The sequence below is a fragment of the Oncorhynchus clarkii genome, chromosome 13 (assembly GCF_045791955.1).
Source record: "Oncorhynchus clarkii lewisi isolate Uvic-CL-2024 chromosome 13, UVic_Ocla_1.0, whole genome shotgun sequence".
NCBI lineage: Eukaryota > Metazoa > Chordata > Actinopteri > Salmoniformes > Salmonidae > Oncorhynchus > Oncorhynchus clarkii.
The window spans coordinates 12,324,053-12,349,706 of record NC_092159.1 but is presented as its reverse complement, the minus strand read 5'-3'; positions in this window follow the sequence as shown (position 1 = coordinate 12,349,706).

Genomic DNA, 25,654 nt, shown 5'->3' with positions numbered 1-25,654 from the left:
AATGTAGTGATGCTCTCTCACACAGCTGGTGACCATGCTAGAGTAATGTAGTGATGCTCACTCACACAGCTGGTGACCATGATAGAGTAATGTAGTGATGCTCTCTCACACAGCTGGTGACCATGCTAGAGTAATGTAGTGATGCTCTCTCACACAGCTGGTGACCATGCTAGAGTAATGCAGTGATGCTCTCTCACACAGCTGGTGACCATGCTAGAGTAATGTAGTGATGCTCTCTCACACAGCTAGTGACCATGCTAGAGTAATGTAGTGATGCTCTCCTCACACAGCTAGTGGCCATGCTAGAGTAATGTAGTGATGCTCTCCTCACACAGTTAGTGACCATGCTAGAGTAATGTAGTGATGCTCTCCTCACACAGCTAGTGGCCATGCTAGAGTAATGTAGTGATGCTCTCTCACACAGCTAGTGGCCATGCTAGAGTAATGTAGTGATGCTCTCCTCACACAGCTAGTGGCCATGCTAGAGTAATGTAGTGATGTGAAGAGGTAGATACTAACTACACGATGGTGAGATACTACTGTGAGATTTGTGTTTGTGTAAGAAAGGGAGAGAGAGAGAGAGAGTTTCTGTTTGTATGTGTATTACAATGTGTTTGTTTATGTGAGAGATAATGTGTGTGTGATGGTGTGTTTGTGCATTCCACTGGGCAGTCCCCCAACAGACCCCAGGTATCAGTAATCCCTTCTTTCATCTCTCCCTCCCTTCTCCCCAGGTGTTTGCCAGGTACTACTGTGCCTCTCCAAATGCTGTGAGAAACACTGCCAAGCTACCTACCGGGTGGGCAGGCCTCTCTCTCTCTCTCGCACTCTCTCTCTCTCTTTCTCTCTCTCTCGCACGCTCTCTCTCTGTCTCTGTCTCTTTCTCTCTCTCTCTCTGTCTCTGACTCTGTCTTTCTCTCTTTCTCTGTCTTTCTCTCTGTCTCTCTATCTCTCTCTCTCTCTCTCTCTCTCTCTCTCTCTCTCTCTCTCTCTCTCTCTCTCTCTCTCTCTCTCTCTCTCTCTCCCCCCATAGGGTTCTTCACTCCCCCTTTGACTCCTGCTATTCCATTCTTAGTATGAAGACCAGATTGAAACAGGAGGTTTTCAGCAACCTCAAGCTAGGTAACTCTCACTTCCCTTCCCATGGAGGTCCAGGCAGGGGGCTTTCCTGGATTGGCAAGCCGACATTGGGCAGCCCTCAGTTCCTCTCCCCCCTGCGCTGAGCTACTGTGGGAAGATGAGTGACGATCCTGGCTCAGTAAGCATTAGCCATGAATGAGCCATGCTAATCTCATTAGCGAGGTGATGATTGAATCCTGTAGGAATACCACCGCCAGCGAGGCAGATGAGCCTTCCTCATCTTTTATTGAGGGTTTATTTCAGTCGCAAGGGAGATGGAGGGATAAGAGAGGAAAATAAGAAAGATCTAATGAGTTGGAAGAAAGTAGAATAGTGGAAAGGACAGAGAGAAGAGGAGAGGTAGACAGAGAAGACAAGAGAGACAGGAAGCAGAATAGTGGAAAGGAGAGAAAGAAGAGAAGAGGTAGACAGAGAGGACAAGAGAGACAGGAAGTAGAATAGTGGAAAGGACAGAGAGAAAGACTGAAATAAAGTGGCAGAGGGACAGAAAGATAGAGAGAAATATAAAGTCAGAGAGAGAAAGAGGGAGGGAAATATAGAGGCAGAGAGACAGAAAGAGGGAAGGAAATATAGAGGCAGAGACAGAAAGAGGGATGGAAATATAGAGGCAGAGAGAGAAAGAGGGAGGGAAATATAGAGGCAGAGAGACAGAAAGAGGGAGGGAAATATAGAGACAGAGAGAGAAAGATGGAGGGAAATATAGAGGCAGAGACAGAAAGAGGGAGGGAAATATAGAGGCAGAGACAGAAAGAGGGAGGGGAAAATAGAGGCAGAGAGAGAAAGAGGGAGGGAAATATAGAGGCAGAGAGAGAATGGGGGAGGGAAATATAGAGGCAGAGAAAGATTGAGGGAAATATAGAGACAGAGAGAGAGTGAGTGAAATATAGAGACAGAGAAAGAGGGAGGGAAATAGAGGCAGAGAGAGAGTGAGTGAAATATAGAGGCAGAGAGAGAAAGAGGGAGGGAAATAGAGGCAGAGAGAGAGAGTAAAATATAGAGGCAGAGAGAGAGAAAGACTTGAGGGATTTCCCTCTCTCCATCGTCTCTCCTCCCTCTCTCCATCGTCTCTCCTCCCTCTCTCCATCATCTCTCCTCCCTCTCTCCATCGTCTCTCCTCCCTCTCTCCATCGTCTCTCCATCGTCTCTCCTCCCTCTCTCCATCGTCTCTCCTCCCTCTCTCCAACGTCTCTCCTCCCTCTCTCCATCGTCTCTCCTCCCTCTCTCCATCGTCTCTCCTCCCTCTCTCCATCGTCTCTCCTCCCTCTCTCCATCGTCTCTCCTCCCTCTCTCCATCGTCTCTCCTCCCTCTCTCCATCATCTCTCCTCCCTCTCTCCATCGTCTCTCCTCCCTCTCTCCATCGTCTCTCCTCCCTCTCTCCATCGTCTCTCCTCCCTCTCTCCATCGTCTCTCCATCGTCTCTCCTCCCTCTCTCCATCGTCTCTCCTCCCTCTCTCCATCGTCTCTCCTCCTTCTCTCCATCGTCTCTCCTCCCTCTCTCCATCGTCTCTCCTCCCTCTCTATTCCACCCCTGTATCTGAAGCCCTAAAGGAACTAGCTGTAATGCTGTGTTTCATTACTGGCTTCCAAATCAGAGTTTGGGAAACAGTGAGCAAACAAACTAACAAACTCTCTATGTTCTCTCTCTCTCTGTGTGTCTGTGTGTGTCTAAACTAAATTGCTGTGTTCTGTATGGTTCATTACAGACCAGAGACCCTGGAGTCTAAGTAAACAAGCAAGGCTCCAGCTACAGGCTCTCTACCCTCCACTAGCCCTCTGACTTCTCTTTCACCACTTATTTGTTTTGTCCTTTCTCTCTCTCTCACTTCCTGTTTCAGTCTCCCCTCCCTTACTCTATCCACTCGCCCTGTTCCTTCACTCTCTCCCACCCTCTATCTTCACTCTCTCCCACCCTCTATCTTCACTCTCTCCCACCCTCTATCTTCACTCTCTCCCACCCTCTATCTTCACTCTCTCCCACCCTCTATCTTCACTCTCTCCACCCTCTATCTTCACTCTCTCCACCCTCTATATTCACTGTCTCCCACCCTCTATCTTCACTGTCTCCCACCCTCTATCTTCACTCTCTCCCACCCTCTATCTTCACTCTCTCCCACCCTCTATCTTCACTCTCTCCACCCTCTATTTTCACTCTCTCCACCCTCTATCTTCACTCTGTCCCACCCTCTATCTTTACTCTCTCCCACCCTGTATCTTCACTCTCTCCCACCCTCTATATTTACTCTCTCCCATCCTCTATTTTTACTCTCTCCCACCCTCTATCATCACTCTCTCCCACCCTCTATCTTCACTCTCTTTTCAAATGTTCTCCCTCCGTCCCCAGACTAGACCAGTGTAATGTCAGTCTGTGGTGGGTCAGCCCAACACTGGTACTGCTTTTCCTGGCCATTCTACAAATAATCAGGAAGTAACACAGTATCTTGGGGGTACAGTTTTTCTCCTAGCACCATATCCATTCTACAAATAATCAGGAAGTAACACTGTATCTGAGGAGTACAGTTTTTCTCCTAGCAACATATACATTCTACAAACAATCAGGACGTAACACTGTATCACAGAGGTGCGGTTTGTTTCAAAGCATTACATCCAGACAGGAAGGAACACTTTTTTGGTATTTTGGAATTTTATTAGGATCTCCATTAGCTGTTGTGAAAGCAGCAGCTACGCTTCCTGGGGTCCACACAAAACAGGAAACATGACATACAGTTGTAGTCGGAAGTTTACATACACCTTAGCCAAATACATTTGAAATCAATTTTTCACAATTCCTGATATTTAATCCTAGCAAAAAGTCCCTGTTTTAGGTCAGTTAGGATCACCACTTTATTTTAAGAATGTGAAATGTCAGAATAATAGTAGAGAGAATGATTTGTTTCAGCTTTAATTTCTTTCATCATATTCCCAGTGGATCCCAATGTGCAGCTGCAAACCGTAGTCTGGCTTTTTTATGGCGGTTTTGGAGCAGTGGCATCTTTACTTTTGTACCTGTTTCCTCCAGCATCTTCACAAGGTCCTTTGCTGTTGTTCTGGGATTGATTTGCACTTTTTGCACCAAAGTACGTTCATCTCTAGGAGACAGAACGCGTCCCCTTCCTGAGCGGTATGATAGCTGCGTGGTCCCATGGTGTTTATACTTGCATACTATTGTTTGTACAGATGAATGTGGTACCTTCAGGCATTTGGAAATTACTCTCAAGGATGAACCAGACTTGTGGAGGGCTACAATGTATTTTTCTGAGGTCTTGGCTGATTTATTTTGATTTTCCCATGATGTCAAGCGAAGAGACACTGAGTTTGAAGGTAGTCCTTGAAATACATCCACAGGTACACCTCCAATTGACTCAAATTATGTCAATTAGCCTATCAGAAGCTTCTAAAGCCATGACATCATTTTCTGGAATTTTCCAAGCTGTTTAAAGGCACTGTCAACTTAGTGTATGTAAACTTTTGACCCACTGGAATTGTGATACATTGAATTATAAGTGAAATCATCTGTCTGTAAACAATTTTTGGAAAAATTACTTGTGTGTATGTAAACTTCCAACTTCAATTGTAATACAGCATATTAATAGACAGGAACAGCTCAAGGACAGAACTACATCCATTTCAAAAGGCACATGTAGCCTTCATATCAATACATACACACTCTATCTAGGTCAAATATGGGAGAGCTGTTGTACCATGAGATGTTTATCTGTTTTGTTAAGGTTTGCTCTTAAATGAGATGGAAGGGAGTTCCACACAGTAATGGCTCTATGTAATACTGTATATATAAACATCTGTACATGTATAATCCTGTTCTGGATTTGGGGACTGTGAAAAGAATCTGTGTTTCATAGCACTATGTCCATTTTACCACACAGTCCAATGTACTGTCCCCCCCCCCCCCCCCTCTCCTTCCCTCCCTCTCACCTCCCCCCCTCTCCTTCCCTCCCTCTCACCTCCCCCCTCTCCTTCCCTCCCTCTCACCCCACCCCCTCTCCTTCCCTCCCTCTCACCTCCCCACCCCCTCTCCTTCCCTCCCTCCCTCTCACCTCTCCACCCCCTCTCCTTCCCTCCCTCCCTCTCACCCCACCCCTCTCCTTCCCTCCCTCTCACCTCCCCCCACTCTCCTTCCCTCCCTCTCACCTCCCCACCCCCTCTCCTTCCCTCCCTCCCTCTCACCTCCCCACCCCCTCTCCTTCCCTCCCTCCCTCTCACCCCTCCCTCTCCTTCCCTCCCTCTCAGCTCCCCCTCCCTCCCTCTCCTTCCCTCCCTCTCACCTCCCCCCCCTCTCCTTCCCTCCCTCTCACCCCCCCCCTCTCCTTCCCTCCCTCTCACCTCCCCCCTCTCCTTCCTTCCCTCCCTCTCATCTTCTCTCTCTCTCACTTTCTGAAGATGACTGGTGATTAATTCATAAATAAATAATAATAACACACTCCTCCAGGCCTCCTTAATGATGTTAATGAGGTGATAAGAGGATTTGTCACTTGTTGTGACACTTGCATATGTGTGTATGTATGTGTGTGTGTGTGGGGGGGGGGGGGGGGGGGAGTATTTTCTCATCTATGTATTAAAAAACAGAGTCCCACATCCATTGCCTCCCCCTCCCTAAATGACGTGTTGGAAGGAGTCATGGCTGTGGCGTTATGTCTCATTGAAAACACTGGAGAATCACTTCACTAGAGGCGTTTTCTTCTATTGAACAATTAGACAGCTGGTGCTGCCATGTTTATATGTCTTTGATGACTGTGTGAATGAAAGAAAAATCTGTTAGCGGGGGAAGATTGGTAGGGGAAGGAGGGAGGGGACTCATCTGTTAGGGGGAGAGAAGAAGGGAACTCATCTGTTAGGGGGAAAGAATAAGGTGTAATGGAGGGAGGGAACTCATCTGTTAGGGTGAGTGAAGAAGGGAACTCATCTGTTAGGGGGAGAGAAGAAGGTGTAATGGAGGGAGGGAACTCATCTGTTAGTGGGATAGAAGAAGGTGTAATGGAGGGAGGGAACTCATCTGTTAGTGGGATAGAAGGTGTAATGGAGGGAGGGAACTCATCTGTTAGGGGGAGAGAAGAAGGTATAATGGAGGGAGGGAACTCATCTGTTAGGGGGAGAGAAGAAGGGAATTCATCTGTTAGGGGGAAAGAAGAAGGTGTAATGGGGGAGGGAACTCATCTGTTAGGGTGAAAGAAGAAGGTATAATGGAGGGAGGGAACTCATCTGTTAGGGGGAGAGAAGAAGGTGTAATGGAGCGAGGGAACTCATCTGTTAGTGGGAGAGGTGTAATAGAGGAAGGGAACTCATCTGTTAGGGTGAGAGAAGGTGTAATGGAGGGAGGGAACTCATCTGTTAGGGGGAGAGAAGAAGGGAACTCATCTGTTAGGGGGAAAGAAGAAGGTGTAATGGGGGTAGGGAACTCATCTGTTAGGGTGAGAGAAGAAGGTATAATGGAGGGAGGGAACTCATCTGTTAGGGGGAGAGAAGAAGGTGTAATGGAGGGAGGGAACTCATCTGTTAGGGGGAGAGAAGAAGGGAACTCATCTGTTAGGGGGAAAGAATAAGGTGTAATGGAGGGAGGGAACTCATCTGTTAGGGTGAGTGAAGAAGGGAACTCATCTGTTAGGGGGAGAGAAGAAGGTGTAATGGAGGGAGGGAACTCATCTGTTAGGGTGAGTGAAGAAGGGAACTCATCTGTTAGGGGGAGAGAAGAAGGTGTAATGGAGGGAGGGAACTCATATGTTAGTGGGAGAGAAGGTGTAATGGAGGGAGGGAACTCATCTGTTAGGGTGAGAGAAGAAGGTATAATGGAGGGAGGGAACTCATCTGTTAGGGGGAGAGAAGAAGGTGTAATGGAGGGAGGGAACTCATCTGTTAGGGGGAGAGAAGAAGGGAACTCATCTGTTAGGGGGAAAGAATAAGGTGTAATGGAGGAAGGGAACTCATCTGTTAGGGTGAGTGAAGAAGGGAACTCATCTGTTAGGGGGAGAGAAGAAGGTGTAATGGAGGGAGGGAACTCATCTGTTAGTGGGAGAGAAGGTGTAATGGAGGGAGGGAACTCATCTGTTAGGGTGAGAGAAGAAGGTATAATGGAGGGAGGGAACTCATCTGTTAGGGGGAGAGAAGAAGGGAATTCATCTGTTAGGGGGAAAGAAGAAGGTGTAATGGGGGGAGGGAACTCATCGGTTAGGGGGAGAGAAGAAGGTGTAATGGAGGGAGGGAACTCATCTGTTAGGGGGAGAGAAGAAGGTGTAATGGAGGGAGGGAACTCATCTGTTAGGGTGAGAGAAGAAGGGAATTCATCTGTTAGGGGGAAAGAAGAAGGTGTAATGGGGGGAGGGAACTCATCTGTTAGGGTGAGAGAAGAAGGTATAATGGAGGGAGGGAACTCATCTGTTAGGGGGAGAGAAGAAGGTGTAATGTAAGGAGGGAACTCATCTGTTAGGGGGAGAGAAGAAGGTGTAATGGAGGGAGGGAACTCATCTGTTAGGGTGAGAGAAGAAGGGAATTCATCTGTTAGGGGGAAAGAAGAAGGTGTAATGGGGGGAGGGAACTCATCTGTTAGGGTGAGAGAAGAAGGTATAATGGAGGGAGGGAACTCATCTGTTAGGGGGAGAGAAGAAGGTGTAATGGAGGGAGGGAACTCATCTGTTAGGGGGAGAGAAGAAGGTTTAATGGAGGGAGGGAACTCATCTGTTAGGGTGAGAGAAGAAGGTATAATGGAGGGAGGGAACTCATCTGTTAGGGGGAGAGAAGAAGGTGTAATGGAGGGAGGGAACTCATCTGTTAGGGTGAGAGAAGAAGGTATAATGGAGGGAGGGAACTCATCTGTTAGGGGGAAAGAAGAAGGTGTAATGGAGGGAGGGAACTCATCTGTTAGGGGGAGAGAAGAAGGTGTAATGGAGGGAGGGAACTCATCTGTTAGGGGGAAAGAAGAAGGTGTAATGGAGGGAGGGAACTAATCTGTTAGGGTGAGAGAAGAAGGGAACTCATCTGTTAGGGGGAGAGAATAAGGTGTAATGGGGGGAGGGAACTCATCTGTTAGGGGGAGAGAAGAAGGTGTAATGGAGGGAGGGAACTCATATGTTAGGGGGAGAGAAGAAGGTGTAATGGAGGGAGGGAACTCATCTGTTAGGGGGAGAGAAGAAGGTGTAATGGAGGGAGGGAACTCATCTGTTAGGGTGAGAGAAGAAGGTGTAATGGAGGGAGGGAACTCATCTGTTAGGGGGAGAGAAGAAGGTGTAATGGGGGGAGGGAACTCATCTGTTAGGGTGAGAGAAGAAGGTGTAATGGGGGGAGGGAACTCATCTGTTAGGGTGAGAGAAGAAGAGAACTCATCTGTTAGGGTGAGAGAAGAAGGGAACTCATCTGTTAGGGTGAGAGAAGAAGGGAACTCATCTGTTAGTGGGAGAGAAGAAGGTGTAATGGGGGAGGGAACTCATCTGTTAGGGGGAGAGAAGAAGGTGTAATGGAGGGAGGGGACTCATCTGTTAGGGGGTGAGAAGAAGGTGTAATGGAGGGAGGGAACTCATCTGTTAGGGGGAGAGAAGAAAGTGATATGGAGGGAGGGAACTCATCTGTTAGGGGGAGAGAAGAAGGGAACTCATCTGTTAGGGGGAGAGAGAATGGGAACTCATCTGTTAGGGGGAGTGAAGAAGGGAACTCATCTGTTAGGGGGAGAGAAGAAGGGAACTCATCTGTTAAGGGGAGAGAAGAAGGGAACTCATCTGTTAGGGGGAGAGAAGAAGGGAACTCATCTGTTAGGGGGAGAGAAGAAGGTGTAATGGAGGGAGTGAACTCATCTGTTAGGGTGAGAGAAGAAGGTGTAATGGAGGGAGGGAACTCATCTGTTAGGGGGAGAGAAGAAGGGAACTCATCTGTTAGGGGGAGAGAAGAAGGTGTAATTCGGGGAGGGAACTCATCTGTTAGGGTGAGAGAAGAAGGTGTAATGGGGGGAGGGAACTCATCTGTTAGGGTGAGAGAAGAAGGGAACTCATCTGTTAGGGTGAGAGAAGAAGGGAACTCATCTGTTAGGGTGAGAGAAGAAGGGAACTCATCTGTTAGGTTGAGAGAAGAAGGAAACTCATCTGTTAGGGGGAAAGAAGAAGGTGTAATGGGGGTAGGGAACTCATCTGTTAGGGGGAAAGAAGAAGGTGTAACGGAGGGAGGGAACTCATCTGTTAGTGGGAGAGAAGAAGGTGTAATGGGGGAGGGAACTCATCTGTTAGGGTGAGTGAAGAAGGGAACTCATCTGTTAGGGGGAGAGAAGAAGGTGTAATGGAGGGAGGGAACTCATCTGTTAGGGTGAGTGAAGAAGGGAACTCATCTGTTAGGGGGAGAGAAGAAGGTGTAATGGAGGGAGGGAACTCATATGTTAGTGGGAGAGAAGGTGTAATGGAGGGAGGGAACTCATCTGTTAGGGTGAGAGAAGAAGGTATAATGGAGGGAGGGAACTCATCTGTTAGGGGGAGAGAAGAAGGTGTAATGGAGGGAGGGAACTCATCTGTTAGGGGGAGAGAAGAAGGGAACTCATCTGTTAGGGGGAAAGAATAAGGTGTAATGGAGGGAGGGAACTCATCTGTTAGGGTGAGTGAAGAAGGGAACTCATCTGTTAGGGGGAGAGAAGAAGGTGTAATGGAGGGAGGGAACTCATCTGTTAGTGGGAGAGAAGGTGTAATGGAGGGAGGGAACTCATCTGTTAGGGTGAGAGAAGAAGGTATAATGGAGGGAGGGAACTCATCTGTTAGGGGGAGAGAAGAAGGGAATTCATCTGTTAGGGGTAAAGAAGAAGGTGTAATGGGGGGAGGGAACTCATCGGTTAGGGGGAGAGAAGAAGGTGTAATGGAGGGAGGGAACTCATCTGTTAGGGGGAGAGAAGAAGGTGTAATGGAGGGAGGGAACTCATCTGTTAGGGTGAGAGAAGAAGGGAATTCATCTGTTAGGGGGAAAGAAGAAGGTGTAATGGGGGGAGGGAACTCATCTGTTAGGGTGAGAGAAGAAGGTATAATGGAGGGAGGGAACTCATCTGTTAGGGGGAGAGAAGAAGGTGTAATGTAGGGAGGGAACTCATCTGTTAGGGGGAGAGAAGAAGGTGTAATGGAGGGAGGGAACTCATCTGTTAGGGTGAGAGAAGAAGGGAATTCATCTGTTAGGGGGAAAGAAGAAGGTGTAATGGGGGGAGGGAACTCATCTGTTAGGGTGAGAGAAGAAGGTATAATGGAGGGAGGGAACTCATCTGTTAGGGGGAGAGAAGAAGGTGTAATGGAGGGAGGGAACTCATCTGTTAGGGGGAGAGAAGAAGGTGTAATGGAGGGAGGGAACTCATCTGTTAGGGTGAGAGAAGAAGGTATAATGGAGGGAGGGAACTCATCTGTTAGGGGGAGAGAAGAAGGTGTAATGGAGGGAGGGAACTCATCTGTTAGGGGGAGAGAAGAAGGGAACTAATCTGTTAGGGGGAAAGAAGAAGGTGTAATGGAGGGAGGGAACTCATCTGTTAGGGGGAGAGAAGAAGGTGTAATGGAGGGAGGGAACTCATCTGTTAGGGGGAAAGAAGAAGGTGTAATGGAGGGAGGGAACTAATCTATTAGGGTGAGAGAAGAAGGGAACTCATCTGTTAGGGGGAGAGAATAAGGTGTAATGGGGGGAGGGAACTCATCTGTTAGGGGGAGAGAAGAAGGTGTAATGGAGGGAGGGAACTCATATGTTAGGGGGAGAGAAGAAGGTGTAATGGAGGGAGGGAACTCATCTGTTAGGGGGAGAGAAGAAGGTGTAATGGAGGGAGGGAACTCATCTGTTAGGGTGAGAGAAGAAGGTGTAATGGAGGGAGGGAACTCATCTGTTAGGGGGAGAGAAGAAGGTGTAATGGGGGGAGGGAACTCATCTGTTAGGGTGAGAGAAGAAGGTGTAATGGGGGGAGGGAACTCATCTGTTAGGGTGAGAGAAGAAGAGAACTCATCTGTTAGGGTGAGAGAAGAAGGGAACTCATCTGTTAGGGTGAGAGAAGAAGGGAACTCATCTGTTAGTGGGAGAGAAGAAGGTGTAATGGGGGAGGGAACTCATCTGTTAGGGGGAGAGAAGAAGGTGTAATGGAGGGAGGGGACTCATCTGTTAGGGGGTGAGAAGAAGGTGTAATGGAGGGAGGGAACTCATCTGTTAGGGGGAGAGAAGAAAGTGATATGGAGGGAGGGAACTCATCTGTTAGGGGGAGAGAAGAAGGGAACTCATCTGTTAGGGGGAGAGAGAATGGGAACTCATCTGTTAGGGGGAGTGAAGAAGGGAACTCATCTGTTAGGGGGAGAGAAGAAGGGAACTCATCTGTTAAGGGGAGAGAAGAAGGGAACTCATCTGTTAGGGGGAGAGAAGAAGGGAACTCATCTGTTAGGGGGAGAGAAGAAGGTGTAATGGAGGGAGTGAACTCATCTGTTAGGGTGAGAGAAGAAGGTGTAATGGAGGGAGGGAACTCATCTGTTAGGGGGAGAGAAGAAGGGAACTCATCTGTTAGGGGGAGAGAAGAAGGTGTAATTCGGGGAGGGAACTCATCTGTTAGGGTGAGAGAAGAAGGTGTAATGGGGGGAGGGAACTCATCTGTTAGGGTGAGAGAAGAAGGGAACTCATCTGTTAGGGTGAGAGAAGAAGGGAACTCATCTGTTAGGGTGAGAGAAGAAGGGAACTCATCTGTTAGGTTGAGAGAAGAAGGGAACTCATCTGTTAGGGGGAAAGAAGAAGGTGTAATGGGGGTAGGGAACTCATCTGTTAGGGGGAAAGAAGAAGGTGTAACGGAGGGAGGGAACTCATCTGTTAGTGGGAGAGAAGAAGGTGTAATGGGGGAGGGAACTCATCTGTTAGGGGGAGAGAAGAAGGTGTAATGGAGGGAGGGGACTCATCTGTTAGGGGGAGAGAAGAAGGTGTAATGGAGGGAGGGAACTCATATGTTAGGGGGAGAGAAGAAGGGAACTCATCTGTTAGGGGGAGAGAGAAAGGGAACTCATCTGTTAGGGGGAGTGAAGAAGGGAACTCATCTGTTAGGGGGAGAGAAGAAGGGAACTCATCTGTTAAGGGGAGAGAAGAAGGGAACTCATCTGTTAGGGGGAGAGAAGAAGGGAACTCATCTGTTAGGGGGAGAGAAGAAGGTGTAATGGAGGGAGGGAACTCATCTGTTAGGGGGAGAGAAGAAGGTGTAATGGAGGGAGGGAACTCATCTGTTAGGGGGAGAGAAGAAGGTGTAATGGAGGGAGGAAACTCATCTGTTAGGGTGAGAGAAGAAGGGAATTCATCTGTTAGGGGGAAAGAAGAAGGTGTAATGGGGGGAGGGAACTCATCTGTTAGGGTGAGAGAAGAAGGTATAATGGAGGGAGGGAACTCATCTGTTAGGGGGAGAGAAGAAGGTGTAATGGAGGGAGGGAACTCATCTGTTAGGGGGAGAGAAGAAGGTGTAATGGAGGGAGGGAACTCATCTGTTAGGGTGAGAGAAGAAGGTATAATGGAGGGAGGGAACTCATCTGTTAGGGGGAGAGAAGAAGGTGTAATGGAGGGAGGGAACTCATCTGTTAGGGGGAGAGAAGAAGGGAACTAATCTGTTAGGGGGAAAGAAGAAGGTGTAATGGAGGGAGGGAACTCATCTGTTAGGGGGAGAGAAGAAGGTGTAATGGAGGGAGGGAACTCATCTGTTAGGGGGAAAGAAGAAGGTGTAATGGAGGGAGGGAACTAATCTGTTAGGGTGAGAGAAGAAGGGAACTCATCTGTTAGGGGGAGAGAATAAGGTGTAATGGGGGGAGGGAACTCATCTGTTAGGGGGAGAGAAGAAGGTGTAATGGAGGGAGGGAACTCATCTGTTAGTGGGAGAGAAGAAGGTGTAATGGAGGGAGGGAACTCATCTGTTAGGGGGAGAGAAGAAGGTGTAATGGAGGGAGTGAACTCATCTGTTAGGGTGAGAGAAGAAGGTGTAATGGAGGGAGGGAACTCATCTGTTAGGGGGAGAGAAGAAGGTGTAATGGGGGGAGGGAACTCATCTGTTAGGGTGAGAGAAGAAGGTGTAATGGAGGGAGGGAACTCATCTGTTAGGGGGAGAGAAGAAGGTGTAATGGGGGGAGGGAACTCATCTGTTAGGGTGAGAGAAGAAGGTGTAATGGGGGGAGGGAACTCATCTGTTAGGGTGAGAGAAGAAGATAACTCATCTGTTAGGGTGAGAGAAGAAGGGAACTCATCTGTTAGGGTGAGAGAAGAAGGGAACTCATCTGTTAGGGGGAAAGAAGAAGGTGTAATGGGGGTAGGGAACTCATCTGTTAGGGGGAAAGAAGAAGGTGTAACGGAGGGAGGGAACTCATCTGTTAGTGGGAGAGAAGAAGGTGTAATGGGGGAGGGAACTCATCTGTTAGGGGGAGAGAAGAAGGTGTAATGGAGGGAGGGGACTCATCTGTTAGGGGGTGAGAAGAAGGTGTAATGGAGGGAGGGAACTCATCTGTTAGGGGGAGAGAAGAAGGTGATATGGAGGGAGGGAACTCATCTGTTAGGGGGAGAGAAGAAGGGAACTCATCTGTTAGGGGGAGAGAGAAAGGGAACTCATCTGTTAGGGGGAGTGAAGAAGGGAACTCATCTGTTAGGGGGAGAGAAGAAGGGAACTCATCTGTTAAGGGGAGAGAAGAAGGGAACTCATCTGTTAGGGGGAGAGAAGAAGGGAACTCATCTGTTAGGGGGAGAGAAGAAGGTGTAATGGAGGGAGTGAACTCATCTGTTAGGGTGAGAGAAGAAGGTGTAATGGAGGGAGGGAACTCATCTGTTAGGGGGAGAGAAGAAGGGAACTCATCTGTTAGGGGGAGAGAAGAAGGTGTAATTCGGGGAGGGAACTCATCTGTTAGGGTGAGAGAAGAAGGTGTAATGGGGGGAGGGAACTCATCTGTTAGGGTGAGAGAAGAAGGGAACTCATCTGTTAGGGTGAGAGAAGAAGGGAACTCATCTGTTAGGGTGAGAGAAGAAGGGAACTCATCTGTTAGGTTGAGAGAAGAAGGGAACTCATCTGTTAGGGGGAAAGAAGAAGGTGTAATGGGGGTAGGGAACTCATCTGTTAGGGGGAAAAGAAGAAGGTGTAACGGAGGGAGGGAACTCATCTGTTAGGGAGAGAGAAGAAGGTGATATGGAGGGAGGGGACTCATCTGTTAGGGGGAGAGAAGAAGGTGTAATGGGGGAGGGAACTCATCTGTTAGGGGGAGAGAAGAAGGTGTAATGGAGGGAGGGGACTCATCTGTTAGGGGGAGAGAAGAAGGTGTAATGGAGGGAGGGAACTCATCTGTTAGGGGGAGAGAAGAAGGGAACTCATCTGTTAGGGGGAGAGAAGAAGGGAACTCATCTGTTAAGGGGAGAGAAGAAGGGAACTCATCTGTTAGGGGGAGAGAAGAAGGGAACTCATCTGTTAGGGGGAGAGAAGAAGGTGTAATGGAGGGAGGGAACTCATCTGTTAGGGGGAGAGAAGAAGGTGTAATGGAGGGAGGGAACTCATCTGTTAGGGAGAGAGAAGAAGGTGATATGGAGGGAGGGAACTCATCTGTTAGGGGGAGAGAAGAAGGTGTAATGGAGGGAGGGAACTCATCTGTTAGGGGGTGAGAAGAAGGGAACTCATCTGTTAGGGGGAGAGAAGAAGGTGTAATGGAGGGAGGGAACTCATCTGTTAGGGGGTGAGAAGAAGGGAACTCATCTGTTAGGGGGAGAGAAGAAGGTGTAATGGAGGGAGAGAACTCATCTGTTAGGGGGAGAGAAGAAGGTGTAATGGAGGGAGAGAACTCATCTGTTAGGGGGAGAGAAGAAGGTGTAATGGAGGGAGAGAACTCATCTGTTAGGGGGAGAGAAGAAGTTGTAATGGAGGGAGGGAATTCATCTGTTAGGGTGAGAGAAGAAGGTGTAATGGAGGGAGGGAACTCATCTGTTAGGGGGAGAGAAGAAGGTGTAATGGAGGGAGGGAACTCATCTGTTAGGGGGAGAGAAGAAGGTGTAATGGAGGGAGGGGACTCATCTGTTAGGGGGAGAGATGAAGGTGTAATGGAGGGAGGGGACTCATCTGTTAGGGGGAGAGAAGAAGGTGTAATGGAGGGAGGGAACTCATCTGTTAGGGGGAGAGAAGAAGGTGTAATGGAGGGAGGGAAATCATCTGTTAGGGGGAGAGAAGAAGGTGTAACGTTCTATTAAACAGCTGGCGAGGTGAATGAGGACTGTCATCGTATGAAGAAAAGGGATGGATGGCTGAGGGAGGAGGGAGGGGTGAGGAAAGGGACACAGACAGGGTGAAAGACTAGGGGGGTGATATAACTAAGAAAAGAAGAGGAGGAAGTGAGAAACAGTTTTAGAGATAAAGAGGTAGATAGAGGGGTAAATAGTGGCAGACCTAGAGAGAGAGAGAGAGAGAACGCATAGAGTTGATTATCCCTTTCATACCAAGGCTAGAATGTAACATATTTACCACTTGAAATGTGTTCAACATCCACTGAAGTAGCTAGCAAGTTACCTAGATAGCTACAGGAGCAAATGCCTTGGTAACCAAAACAAACAGACTTGCTAGTCCTAGAGGGTGGTATTATCGACACACATTTCTACTGGCTCTACACACTCGCCCACCCACTCACACACACACACTGCTGCTACTCTGTTTATCTTCTATCCTGTTGCTTCTTCACCTTACATATCTACCTCCATCTCTCCAGTATCACTTTCCCCTATACACATCTACCTCCATCCCTCCAGTATCCCTGTCCCCTATACATACAGTGCCTTGCGAAAGTATTCGGCCCCCTTGAACTTTGCGACCTTTTGCCACATTTCAGGCTTCAAACATAAAGATATAAAACTGTATTTTTTGTGAAGAATCAACAACAAGTGGGACACAATCATGAAGTGGAACAACATTTATTGGATATTTCAAACTTTTTTAACAAATCAAAAACTGAAAAATTGGGCGTGCAAAATTATTCAGCCCCATTTACTTTCAGTGCAGCAAACTCTCTCCAGAAGTTCAGTGAGGATCTCTGAATGATCCAATGTTGACCTAAATGACTAATGATGATAAATACAATCCACCTGTGTGTAATCAAGTCTTCGTATAAATGCACCTGCACTGTGCAAGCGATAATATTGAAATGGAAGGAGTATCAGACCACTGCAAATCTACCAAGACCTGGCCGTCCCTCTAAACTTTCAGCTCATACAAGGAGAAGACTGATCAGAGATGCAGCCAAGAGGTGGGAGACTCTGTCCATAGGACAACAATCAGTCGTATATTGCACAAATCTGGCCTTTATGGAAGAGTGGCAAGAAGAAAGCCATTTCTTAAAGATATCCATAAAAAATGTCGTTTAAAGTTTGCCACAAGCCACCTGGGAGACACACCAAACATGTGGAAGAAGGTGCTCTGGTCAGATGAAACCAAAATTGAACTTTTTGGCAACAATGCAAAACGTTATGTTTGGCGTAAAAGCAACACAGCTGAACACACCATCCCCACTGTCAAACATGGTGGTGGCAGTATCATGGTTTGGGCCTGCTTTTCTTCAGCAGGGACAGGGAAGATGGTTAAAATTGATGGGAAGATGGATGGAGCCAAATACAGGACCATTCTGGAAGAAAACCTGATGGAGTCTGCAAAAGACCTGAGACTGGGACGGAGATTTGTCTTCCAACAAGACAATGATCCAAAACATAAAGCAAAATCTACAATGGAATGGTTTAAAAATAAACATATCCAGGTGTTAGAATGGCCAAGTCAAAGTCCAGACCTGAATCCAATCGAGAATCTGTCAAAAGAACTGAAAACTGCTGTTCACAAATGCTCTCCATTCAACCTCACTGAGCTCGAGCTGTTTTGCAAGGAGGAATGGGAAAAAATGTCAGTCTCTCGATGTGCAAAACTGATAGAGACATACCCCAAGCGACTTACAGCTGTAATCGCAGCAAAAGGTGGCGCTACAAAGTATTAACTTAAGGGGGCTGAATAATTTTGCACGCCCAATTTTTCAGTTTTTGATTTGTTAAAAAAGTTTGAAATATCCAATAAATGTCGTTCCACTTCATGATTGTGTCCCACTTGTTGTTGATTCTTCACAAAAAAATACAGTTTTATATCTTTATGTTTGAAGCCTGAAATGTGTCAAAAGGTCGCAAAGTTCAAGCAGGCCGAATACTTTCGCAAGGCACTGTATCTACCTCCATCCCTGTACATTATAATATGGTACTGACCCTGTATATAGTATGTTTACCCCTATACATATCTATCTCTATAGATCCAGTATCCCTGTACATTATAATATGGTACTGACCCTGTATATAGTATGTTTACCCCTATACATATCTACCTCTATAGAGCCAGTATCCCTGTACATTATAATATGATACTGACCCTGTATATAGTATGTTTACCCCTATACATATCTACCTCTATAGATCCAGTATCCCTGGACATTATAATATGGTACTGACCCAGTATATAGTATGTTTACCCCTATACATATCTACCTCTATAGATCCAGTATCCATGTACATTATAATATGGTACTGACCCTGTATATAGTATGTTTACCCCTATACATATATACCTCTATAGATCCAGTGTCCCTGTACATTATAATATGGTACTGACCCTGTATATAGTATGTTTACCCCTATACATATCTACCTCTATAGATCCAGTATCCCTGTACATTATAATATGGTACTGACCCTGTATATAGTATGTTTACCCCTATACATATCTACCTCTATAGATCCAGTATCCCTGTACATTATAATATGGTACTGACCCTGTATATAGTATGTTTACCCCTCTACATATCTACCTCTATAGATCCAGTATCCCTGTACATTATAATATGGTACTGACCCTGTATATAGTATGTTTACCCCTATACCTATCTACCTCTATAGATCCAGTATCCCTGTACATTATAATATGGTACTGACCCTGTATATAGTATGTTTACCCCTATACATATCTACCTCTATAGATCCAGTATCCCTGTACATTATAATATGGTACTGACCCTGTATATAGTATGTTTACCCCTATATATATCTACCTCTATAGATCCAGTATCCCTGTACATTATAATATGGTACTGACCCTGTATATAGTATGTTTACCCCTATACATATCTACCTCTATAGATCCAGTATCCATGTACATTATAATATGGTACTGACCCTGTATATAGTATGTTTACCCCTATACATATCTACCTCTATAGATCCAGTATCCCTGTACATTATAATATGGTACTGACCCTGTATATAGTATGTTTACCCCTATACATATCTACCTCTATAGATCCAGTATCCCTGTACATTATAATATGGTACTGACCCTGTATATAGTATGTTTACCCCTATATATATCTACCTCTATAGATCCAGTATCCCTGTACATTATAATATGGTACTGGAACTGACCCTGTATAAAGTATGTTTACCCCTATACATATCTACCTCCATCACTCCGGTATCCCTGCACATTGTAAATATGCTACTGGAATTGACTCTTTCAGTATTTCCTGTATATAATATACTTACTTTGTTGTGTATTTCATATATCTTATTCTCATGTTTTTTTCTTTTTTCTAGTGATAAATTGTTATTGAATATTGCGTTGTTGGGTTGTGAGTTTACAAGAAAGGCATTTCACTGTACTTATTAATATTGAATTCAACATTGCCAATAATGTTTTCAATCTGACTTTTGCTTTTACAAGCAGCTCAAACATAGAACATGTAAGAATGAACTAAAGCCATTACATACCACCATGCTGATATACTGTGTGTTATAGGGGAATCATGCACACTCTAGAATGCCCTTCAAGCCAATCAGAAACGAGTATTCAACAATGCCATGGTATAAACAGTCATAAAGACAGACCGATATTAAGGGATGGAGGGAGAGATGATGTGCTCTTCAGTAAATTGGGTTGGCAGTTAAGTGTGGTTGGATCAAATGCTGGACATGTCTATCTGTTTCAAGAGCCCTGGTATGTCTGTGTGTACCGTCACTGTCAGTTAGAAGTTCCGCTTCATCAACAATCTCTCTCTCACTCTCTCACTCTCTCGCTCTCTCACTCTCTCTCGCTCTCGCTCTCTCTCTCTCTCTCTCGCTCTCTCTCTCGCTCTCTCTCTCTCTCTGTCTCTCACTCTCTCGCTCTCTCGCTCTCTCTCTCTCTCTCTCGCTCTCTCTCTCGCTCTCTCACTCGCTCTCTCGCTCTCTCTCTCTCTCGCTCTCTCACTCTCTCTCTCGGTCTCTCACTCTCTCTCTCTCGCTCTCTCACTCTCTCTCTCTCGCTCTCTCTCACTCTCTCTCTCACTCTCTCACTCGCTCTCTCGCTCTCTCTCTCTCTCGCTCTCTCACTCTCTCTCTCGCTCTCTCACTCTCTCTCTCTCTCACTCTCTCACTCTCTCTCTCTCTATCGCTCTCTCTCTCTCGCTCTCTCACTCTCTCTCTGTCTCTCTCTCTCTCTCACTCTCTCGCTCTCTCACTCTCTCTGTCTATTTGATATAGGTACTGTAAGAAATAAATTCAGTAGTTTTCTTTCTGTTAAATCCATATCTGTTTCAGCCAGTGGAGGCTGCTGAGGGGAGGACAGGGCATAATAATGGCTGGAGTAGATTGAATGGAATAGTATCAGACACACACAGTGTTCATCTGTTGGATACTTTTCCATTCACTCCATTCCAGCCGTAATTATGAGATGTCCTCCCCTCAGCAGCCTCCTCTGATTTCAGCCGTTCTACCGGCCCCATTTCAGAGGCTGTTAGGGAACTAGTCATATCCTGCTTAAATAAAATATGATAGAAAAACATGATAGACATGATAGAGATGAGAGAGAGAGAGCAACAGAGAGAGAGCAACAGAGAGAAACACAGAGAAACACACACAGAGAGAGAAACAGAAACACAGAGAGAGAGAGAAACACAGAGAGAAAGAGAGAAACACAGAGAGAAAGAGAGAGTGAGAGAGACATGTACATTACATTTCTACTATATTGTTGTTGTTTTTTTATTTAATTGTGCATTATTATTTACTACCATTTTGTATTATTTGTTATTGTTTATCATTTTATTACAATATATATTGTATACATTGTTGCTTTGGAAATATTGACACAATGTTTTTCATGCCAATAAAGCAGCTTGAATTTGCATTTGAGAGAGAGAGAGAGAGAGAGAGCAACACAGAGAGAAACAGCAACACACAGGGAGAGACAAACCACAACAGAGAGAGAGAGAGAGAAACAGCAACTCAGAGAAAGAGAGACAGCAACGCAGAGAGAGAGAGCGAAATAGCAACACACAGAGAGAAACAGCCACACACAGAGAGAGAGAGAGAAACAGCCACACACAGAGAGAGAGAGAAACAGCAACACACAGGGAGAGACAAACCACAACAGAGAGAGAGAGAGAGAGAGAGAGAGAGAGAGAGAGAGAGAGAGAGAGAGAGAGAGAAACAGCAACTCAGAGAAAGAGAGACAGCAATGCAGAGAGAGAGAGCGAAATAGCAACACACAGAGAGAGAAACAGCAACACACAGAGAGAGAGAAACAGCCACAGAGAGAGAGCGAGAGAGAGAAACAGCCACACACAGAGAGAGAGAGAAACAGACACAGAGAGAGAGAGAGAGAAACAGCCACACACAGAGAGAGCGTGAGAGAGAAACAGCCACACACACACAGAGAGAGAGAGAGAGAAACAACCACACACACAGAGAGAGAGAGAGAGACACAGCCACACACAGAGAGAGAGAAACAGCCATACACAGAGATAGAGAGAAACAGCAACAAAGAGAGAGAGAGCGAGAGCGAAATAGCAACACACAGAGAGAGAGAAACAGCATCACACAGAGAGAGAAAGAGAGAGAGAGAGAGCGAAATAGCAACACACAGAGAGAGAGAAACAGCCACACACAGAGAGAGAAAGAGAGAGAGAGAGAGAGCCTGCCCTGAACCCTGCCATCAAGAGTCCTGTCTGCCCACTAAAGCTCTCTGTGCTGCAGATGGTGTTTGCTCTTATCAGAAACGTCACACATTATAGAAAGTCCTTCTGCTTACAGAGAGGAGACTAGCTCGGCCTTATTCCTGGGCATTACCATTATTTTGTGTGTGTGCATGAGTGAGCATACCATTATGCATGTGCATGTTTGTGTGTGTATGACTGTGTCCCTAATTTTGAGGACATGTAGTTTTTCATTGTGTCTGCATAATATTCACAGTGTGTGTCTGTGTGTGTCTGGTACCGGAGCGCCAAGTCTAGGTCCAAAAGGCTCCTTAACAGCTTCTACCCACAAACCATAAGACGGATGAACAATTAATCAAATGGCCACCTGGACTATTTGTTTTGACCCCCCCATTTGTTTTGTACGTTGCTGCTACTCGCTGTTTATTATCTATGCATAGCCACTTCACCCCTACCTACAGTACTTTTGCAAGGTGTCTCAGAAGGGTCATGGCATATGATTATTCTGCCCATAGAATCACAGCAATCAATTCAAAATCAAATCAGATCAACGGAGGGAGAAGGTGAGTGAGTGAGGGAGAAGGTGAGTGAGTGAGGGAGAAGGTGAGTGAGTGAGGGAGAAGGTGAGTGAGTGAGGGAGAAGGAGAGAGACTGAGGGAGAAGGTGAGTGAGATGGAGAGAGAGGGAAGAATATAAAACATTGTATTGTAGAATGGAGACAGATATTAAGGGGGAGAGGAGAGAACAGCATACTGTGGGAGAGAGAGAGAAAGATAGCGGGGGTGTGAGAGAGAGAGAGAGAAGGGGTGAGACACAAAGAGCTCTTTATAATGACCCTGCCTCTGTCTCCAGAGCCTTCTCTTCTGCTCTTAATTCATGTAGCTTATAATTCTAATAGAACCCTTCTTTAGATATTCCCTCTCTACACTGACGTCTCTACTAGCTAGACAATTTCAGACCATTTTCAGTTCTAGCTAATAACAACTAGCTTGTGAGACACATTGATGCAAGAGTGGTGCAAAACGGCTTAAAGATCAAATGTAAAATTGAAGAAGAAAAAAAAACATTGGAGAAAAGTATTGATAAATAGCAGTGCGGTTTACTTTTAATCCAGTATTTCATAGTGCTCTTCAGATATTCCCTCTAAGTGGCAGGTAGCCTAGCGAATCCCTGAGCTGACCTGGTGAAACACGTGCCGAGGTTCCCTTGAGCAAGGCACTTATCCCTAATTACATCTGTAAGTCTCTCTGGAGAGCGTCTGCTGAAATGTCAAATGTACTCTGCTCTCTACGCTTTCAGTTGCTAGAGTGGGTTCTGTCAGTCTTCAGCTGGGTTCTAGTTTAGAACATCAGAGACACACGACTTAATCAATTAAAGAGATATACGTTGAGGGATGGAATTCAGCATTTAAGAAAAGTGTAAACCAATACTTTAAATTACACATTTTAGCTTTTCATATGGCAGTGTCATGAAAACGAGGGAGATTCAACTCTGACCCTACAAGGTCTGGAGCCTGCAGGTTTTCTGTTCTACCTGATAATTAATTGCACACCTGGTGTCCCAGGTCTAAATCAGTCCCTAATTAGAGGGAAACGATGAAAAAATGCAGTGGCTTCGAGGTCCTGAGTTGAGTTTGAAGGCTCTATAAGGACACTGCTGACGTGTAAATTATCCTAACCCTAACCTTAGCCAAACCTTTAACCCTGGCCCTTAACCTAACCCTAACCTTAGCCAAACCTTTAACCCTGACACTTAACCTAACCCTAACCTTAGCCAAACCTTTAACCCTGACCCTTAACCTAACCCTAACCTTAGCCAAACCTTTAACCCTGACCCTTAACCTAACCCTAACCTTAGCCAAACCTTTAACCCTGACCCTTAACCTAACCCTAACCTTAACCAAACCTTTAACCCTGACCCTTAAACTAACCCTAACCTTAACCAAACTAGTAACCCTGACCCTTATCCTAAACCCTAACCTTAACCAAACCTTTCACTCTGACCCTTAACCTAAACCCTAACCTTAACCAAACCTTTCACTCTGACCCTTAACCTAAACCCTAACCTTAACCAAACCTTTCACTCTGACCCTTAACCTAACCCTAACCTTAACCAAACTAGTAACCCTGACCCTGACCCTTAACCTAAACCCTAACCTTAACCAAACCTTTCACTCTGACCCTTAACCTAAACCCTAACCTTAACCAAACCTTTCACTCTGACCCTTAACCTAAACCCTAACCTTAACCAAACTAGTAACCCTGACCCTTAACCTAAACCCTAACCTTAACCAAACCTTTCACTCTGACCCTTAACCTAAACCCTAACCTTAACCAAACCTTTCACCCTGACCCTTAACCTAACCCTAACCTTAACCAAACCTTTCACTCTGACCCTTAACCTAAACCCTAACCTTAACCAAACCTTTCACTCTGACCCTTAACCTAAACCCTAACCTTAACCAAACCTTTCACTCTGACCCTTAACCTAAACCCTAACCTTAACCAAACCTTTCACTCTGACCCTTAACCTAAACCCTAACCTTAACCAAACCTTTAACTCTGACCCTTAACCTAAACCCTAACCTTAACCAAACCTTTAACTCTGACCCTTAACCTAAACCCTAACCTTAACCAAACCTTTCACTCTGACCCTAAACCCTAAACCCTAACCTTAACCAAACCTTTAACCCTGACCCTGACCCTTAACCTAAACCCTAACCTTAACCTAATTGTAACAAGTTATGAAATTACATATTGGTTTGGAGTGTCTGTATAGACTTTTCCTGAAAACGACAGGTTGACAACATTGCACTGTAGTGGTGTGAACATCCCTTATCTTCCCCACCCCCTCAAACCCCCTTCTCAGAACCTATCACCTCTGGTCACAGTCACCATAGCAATGAGGTTGAAGATTAAAGGGTGATATTGTTTGAACTTGACCCCCAGCAATGACTCCATGACAACCATAACTGGTATGACATCACAAGGCCCTGTATGAGTCATGATACAGCTGGCCTCGTAGGGAGAGGCTGAAGGACTGCTGATGAGTGTGTGTGTGTGTGTGTCTCTGTCTCTGTGAGGTGTGTGTGTGTGTGTCTCTGTCTGTGTGTGTGAAAACATTATTGTGTTGTGTATATAGTAACAGTTAGGGTTAGTAACCTACTCATTCCAGGGTTGTTCTTATTCTTTTGACTATTTTCTACATTGTAGAATCATAGTGAAGACATCAAAACTATGCCACCCTTTGCCTTGATGACAGCTTTGCACACTCTTGGAATTCTCTCAATCAGCTTCACCTGGAATGCTATTCCAACAGTCTTGAAGGAGTTCCCACATATTCTGAGCACTTGTTGGCTGCTTTTTCCAACTCATCCCAAACCATCTCAATTGAGTTGAGGTCGGGTGATTGTGGAGGCCAGGTCATCTGATGCAGCTCTCCATCACTATCCATCTTGATCAAATAGCCTTTACACAGCCTGGAGGTGTGTTGGATCGCTGTCCTGTTGAAAAACAAATGATAGTCCCACTAAGCGCAAACCAGATGGGATGACGTATCGCTGCAGAATGCTGTGGTAGCCATGCTGGTTAAAGTGTGCCTTGAATTCTAAACTAATCACTGACAGTGTCATCAGCAAAGCACCCCCACACCATCACACCTCCTCCTCCATGCTTCACGGTGGGAACTACACTTGTGGAGATCATCCGTCTGCGTCTCACAAAAACACAGCGGTTGCAACCAAAAATCTCAAAGTTGGACTCAATAGACCGGTGGAAATCTGGGGAAAATAGAAATAGGCCTATAACCGTTAGGATCCGCCTGATCTCCCCCTTTAAATAAAGGACGTACCGTGGCAGCCTTCCAAGCAATGGGAACCTCCCCAGAAAGGAGGGACAGGTTAAAAAGGTTGGAGATAGGCTTGGCGATGATAGGGGCAGCAACCTTAAAGAAGAAAGGGTCTAAACCATCTGATGGTTTTTTGTGGTCAAGTTTCAGGAACTCCTTTAGCACCTCGGACTCAGTGACAGCCTGCAGGGAGAAACTTTGTAGTGGGGCAGGGGAAAAAGAGGGAGGAGCATCGGGGACAGTCGCATTAGAAGGGGTGGGAGATGAGGAAATGTTGGACGGGCAAGGAGGCATGGCTGAGTCAAATAGGAATCCTGACTTAATGAAGTGGTGATTATAGAGCTCAGCCATGTGCTCCTTGTCAGTAACAACCACATCATCAACATTAAGGGACATGGGCAGCTGTGAGGAGGAGGGTTTATTCTCCAGGTCTTTAACCGTTTTCCAGAACTTCTTGGGGTTAGACCCACAGAGAGAGAACTGCTCCTTAAAGTAACTAACTTTGGCCTTCCGGATGGCCTATCTTCTCTGGGTGTTTAGATTCATACCCTGTGGGATTGGTATTAATCTGAGAAAGATTTAGGGAGTTGGTCAGGTGGTTTAAGCATGTCCCAGTTTAGGTCACACATAGTGTTCACACTTAGTGTAAGGGGCCTGAGAGAGCTTAGGGCAGGTAGGGTACAGGCCGGTGTTGATGGAGGACAATAGC